The sequence below is a fragment of the Phacochoerus africanus genome, chromosome 6 (assembly GCF_016906955.1).
Source record: "Phacochoerus africanus isolate WHEZ1 chromosome 6, ROS_Pafr_v1, whole genome shotgun sequence".
NCBI lineage: Eukaryota > Metazoa > Chordata > Mammalia > Artiodactyla > Suidae > Phacochoerus > Phacochoerus africanus.
In genome coordinates, this window is record NC_062549.1 from 109,159,219 (window position 1) to 109,165,218 (window position 6,000).

Genomic DNA, 6,000 nt, shown 5'->3' on the forward strand with positions numbered 1-6,000 from the left:
AGTTTACAGGTAATCTTCAATTTACTCTTTACATTTATGTTCTTTTCAAAAAAATTTGCCACAATGGAACGTGAATTCGTTTAACAAGAAAAAAAAAATGTCCAAGCACTTATAACTACTGCAAATGATTCTGAACCTAACAAGGGCATATTACTTGGAATAGAAACTACACTTCCTAGTGCAAAGAAAATCTCAAACTTGTTTCCAGCTTCTATTAGGCTCACGTGTACTTTTATACTGTGTAAAGAATTTCATCTAAAACTCAGTAGTATTCATAAAATTGCACAAGGCTCACCATCTAAAAGTCAGCCAGTGCTCCAACAGAAAGCACCACAGTTAAAACTGTTTTACTGTATGTCTACTGAGAATAATAAATGTCCAATTAATCCTAACTCAAAACATACAAAATGGAAAAGCCAGAAAAACTATTCTCGTTTTGCAAATTAACTAAATATACTATTGTTGCCTTATAAGCACATCACAGTTAGGTCTGGGAGGAACTTGAAAATAAAGCTGGCAAACTACCAACATTCACTAAAAATGCACACTGATGCATTTTGTCTATATACACACTTCTATTCTAGTGGATCGTTAACTTCAGTGGCACAGGATGATTTTAATCAGTGTGGAAAAAGATATTAAGCTGTTCTACAAACCCCCACCCCCCAATTTTAACACCAAAACTTCTCACATTCATATAGATTTAAAATTGTTAGCTGAACCAGGAAAAAACATATATATGTGGCATATATGCAGAAAAGCAATTTAGAAAAAAAGATAAACAGAAGTAAAACAAGCAGTTGAGCAAGTAATTCTTATTTTACTGTATTTTAAACAACCGAGAAAATGATTTTCTCTAATACTAAAAAGCTGTTAGAAAATAAGACTACAGAAATAGCTGTTGAGCAACTAAGAGAGAATTAAAATATCCCATAGATTTTATTTAGAATATGAGTATAACTCTATTTTCACTCTACTATGAAAATACAACATTTATTTATAAAACACATGTCAGGTTCTGGCAAACAAAACAAATTACTAGACTATAAATTCCTTAAAGTAGAAACTACAGCCTCACATCTCAGTTTCCATCAAACAGTGCGATGTTTGGGTCATTCAAACATCTGTTCAATGACTGAATCTGAAATCTATTAATGAAATTATGCAATATTTTCACAACTACACAATGGAATTTAAAAGGTAATTCAAAAGACATCAATGGTTTAGGCTAGATACTGAAAACTACATGAGATCCAAAGATTAGTGTTAAATAGCTGCAAAAATAATTAAGTTATGTCTGCTTGCTTAATGTTCTATAATACAGCCAACTTGTCTAGAACAGAATGATCCTATTTATAAATGAATTTAAAAATATCATTGAAAATAGTGAATGAATTTACTCTCAGAATCACACATCTGACAAATCTGAAACACTCAGTCTGCAGTAAGAAAGAATTCCTACCACTACTCAGAATCTCACAAGCTGCATTTGGGCTTTGTCCAAAAAAACAGTTGTACCCAGTTCTCTGTGTCTCTCTAACTTTACACTTTTGTTGCTGATAACTAAGCCACAGTTCTAGCCTAAGCAAAGTTATTTTTTACAACCAGAATAAGTGAGTACAACACAGCACTGCAAACAACCATGAATGTTATACACATATACTTGTGAATTCAAAGTGAGGCACCAAGTTTTAATTAATCCAAGTGTGTCTTTTATCAGTTATAACATACAGTTTAATATAGTCTTATGAAATACGGCTTATTTAAATATATTCTGGGAGTTTCACCGTGGCTCTGCGGAAACAAATCTGACTAGCATCCATGAGGACGCAGGTTCAATCCCTGGCCTTGCTCACTGGGTTAAGGATCTGGCATTGATGTGAGCTGTGGTGTAGGCCATTGGCTACAGCTCTAATTTGACCCCTAGCCTGGGAACCCCCATGTGCCAGGAGTGCGGCCCTAAAAAAGTAAAATAAAATAAAAAATAAATATTTTCTGAAACCAAACAGAGAATTACATATTTAATTCCAAATTTGGTTAATCTTACCTTTCCACACTTTGAACCACTCTTTAGCAATACGAACTAAATAATTAGGCTGGAGATAGGAAACTATCTCTATCTGGGAAAACTAGATATGCAAAAAAAACTTCTTTTCCAGATTCATCTAACCTAAAGTAAGTCCAGAATCTTAAAACAAACAAACAAAAAGCCATTAGTCTAATGACTGACTGAAGTTAATTTCACAGTACATATTTAAACGTCCATGTCTATATTACGTATTTCTGAAAGTTACAATAAAAAGATGATTTTTAGACCATCTGTAAAGGTACAATTTCTTGTTTCAACTCCACCTTAACCATCACACACAATTTCCTTTTTTTTTTTTTTTTTAAATATTATGGCTACTCCTCTGGCATATGGAAGTTCCCAGGCCAGGGACTGAATCTGAGCCACAGCTGCAACCTACATCACAGCTGTGGCAACGCCAGGTCAATACACTGCACCAGGCCAGGGCTCAAACCTGTGTCTCTGCTGCGACCAGAGCTGCTGCAGCCAGATTCTTAACCCACTGCACCGCAGCAGGAACTCTACAATTTCCTTTTTTAATTGATGTATGCCTGTATCTTCTAGCTCTAAAAAGCCTATTTTCAAGAGGAAATGAGAGCATGGCTCAGTTCTCGAACTGCCTAATTGATCAAAACATCGTGATAAGCTAAATTTATAGGTTTAATACTAATCAAGATCATTTAACTTTAAAACAAACTGCCTTCCTAACTAGTCATCTCAAAACTAAGTGCAAAAGGAAATGGAGAGAGAGTATGTGAATCATTCATTGCATATTCATAACCATTATCACAAAAATTCAAAATGTAAATGGGCCAATATTTCTCTGTATATGAAAGACTGAAAAGCACATAAAAACTACCATGTGTAACCTCCAAATTCCACACACACACACAAATGGGGGGAAATGGCTGCTTCATCTGTCTCAGTAACGTAAGACAACTTAAAGGGCTTTATGCTTAACATTAATCATTTCCATAAAATGTGAATTTGGCATTAAGTCATGCAGCAGTATAGATATCAGAATGAGCAGAAAATACTTGGCAATATACCATAACTCTTTTTTAAAACTGATGAATTCAATTTGAAAGGAACACTGGTAGGAAGTCAGTTTACGTTTGCCATTTTAAACTCACCACAATATTAAGATATAAACGCTTTATACAAGATATTTTTATTGATGTTCTAAAATAAAAGAATTGTAGAACTGGGAGCTGAGAGGTTACGGGAGGTTCAATGAACATTTGCTGGGTCTCTAGCATGTGTCAGACACAATGCTAGGTGCTTGCAGGTAACTCCAGGAGTTCAACTCCCTGACTTCATAGATGTTTCTGCTCATGCCAAATCAAGCCATTTAGGTTTCGGACCCAGAAATGCTGAGCAATGCCCTCACGGTGGTATAACTCTATCAAAACAGACTGGTATCATACCCCTTTATAATAGAAATAAAATTTCAAAGATGCAATGCTAGCCTTATTTAAGAGAAACAATAGTCTCTGTGTTTTGAATAACTTACAAAGAATTACAACAATTTAAAAATTCAACTGTGAGAGTCCTCAACTAAATACTAGTTGCATAATTTATTGCAAAGAACAAAACACAGGGCTGTCAGAGATATAAGATTCTGAAGACATAAAAAACAGAAATTAAACAAATTGCAGATACTATTAAAAAATAAGTAAGGAAAAAAAAGAATTATCAATATGAAAAATTAGGTGCTTGATTGCAATGTCTATTTTATATAAAAGATCATCAACCATATACTAACAAAGTTCTGGAGTAAGAGTAAACACTGGCAAAATCTGAAGTTGAATTTAACTATTAGATTACAAACTACGACAGAACGTAAAATTCCCTAAGTGAAGAAAACCCTGTCTAAGACAAATCTGTATCCCCAACAATTAGCACCCCCTTGTTAAAGGTTAAAAAGGAAAGCTGAAACAAGAATTCACGTGAGTTACTGGAAAATTAAAATTACTACTACAACTACTACTACTACTATCCAAAGCAAGTAACACTGCATGAAACTTAAGATCAACAACTGTGGCTGTCACTTTAACTAGTACAACCCACTCTCTGTAGGAATAGATATACCAAGAAGACAAGCATATTTATATACTTTGATTCAACAGTGCTTCTTCTGGAAATCAATTCCAAGGAAATATTCAAATAGAAAGAAAATGCTGCATACACAAAGTGTTCATTGTTATTTTCAATAGGGGGAAATATGCCCAACAGCAGGTAGATGGAATATTTTGCAACCACTGAAAAGGGTTTAAAATGAAGATTATTAACCTCCTATTTGGTCTTCCTGCTTCCACTCTTGCCCCACCCCCCAAGCTGATTTCCACACAGCAGCCGGAATGATGCCCATAAACGTTAAGTCAGAACAGGTCTCTCTTCTAGTGGTTTCCCATCTCATTCAAAGTAAAATCCAAAGTTCTGACCACAGCCTACAAAGCTGTACAGTGGCCTCGGCAACTTCTCCAAACGTCAAGCTCTCTCACTTTCCCTCTTGCTGACTGGCGGCCCAGGTGTTCTCCAAAAAGCCAAGTACACTGAGTGGTCTTTGCACTTACAGCCCTCTGCCTGTAACCTTCTGCCCCAAGACAGCAAACATCTCTCACTTCCTTCAGGTCTGTGCTCCAGCCTCATGTCTTCCCTGACTGCCTTCCTTGCCACTGTTCCCCTCCATCCCCTCAACCTACTTTACTCTTCAGCACACCTCTTATCACCTGACTTATTCTACATTTATTTGGTTGTGGCCCATCTCTCCTAATTAGAATAAAGCTCTGTGACAGCATGGACTTTGTTTTATTCACATAATAGGCATTCAAAAAGCACGTGTTAAATTAATATTGAATGTTAACTACATGAAAAAACATGCACATAAACAAGCTTGGAAGAGAAGAGAAAAATCATCTGTCAACATTTTCAAGTGTGGATCATGTTGCTAAAAAGGAGTTTGTACAATAAAAATCATAAGTCGGTCATGATCATGATTTTAAGCTGCCAAAAGTGACTATAATAATTTCCTTCAAAGCCATTTGTTTAAAATTATTAGTAGTTCAAAAACTACTGGTAATAGTTATATTAATGAGAACTTTTCCCCATAAGATTGCAATACAAAATCACTCTTAAATCTTGTTCCCAAAGACCCAAAGTTAGTCTATAAGGGTAGGTTTGTCATTCCTGAACTCAAACAGAAGATGAACAAAGGCTTTTGAACAGTTTTAATACGGAACTGAATACTCAGGGATTCCAGTTTACTTTTAAGACAACTACCCATGGTTGGCTTCAGAGGGTCCCTGAAACTAAATGCAAAATTTTGTGCATAAATGCCTATTACCTCCTTCCTGAGGAGAGCATCTATACATTTCATTATATTCTCAAAGGTGTCAGTGGCCCAGAGAAGGTTAATAATTACTATTTTATATACTGGGAGCTAAACGCCATATTCTAATTTGAGCTACCTCTCAAAAGGATAGAAGATATGGAAATACCTAGACATATCTTTGTAATCATTCAATTCACTCAAGAAATATCAAGTGCCACAAAAACAAACAAACAAGAAAGACCAAGTGCCTAGCATGTGCCAGGCACTGTATGAGCCTCAGTACCTTACACCTAATCACATTTTGTGGCACATAATTCAAAATACCGAGGAAACAAGATTTACTGAAACACCAGACTAAAAGAATTTCAATTAACGCAAATACAATTTCAAAACAGAAAGTAAGTGTTAAATCAAAATAAAGAAGCTCGAAACCTGATTTAGTGTCTATTATGTCAAAATAGTGCAGATTATCAATTACATCACAAGAGAAGAAAAACTACACACAAGCATGCCCACCCCCACACTCTGACAGGAAACCAAAATAAAGTTTCCAAATCCTGTTTCCAGCAGCATCCCTTTAGAGACTGCCCTTCAGCAT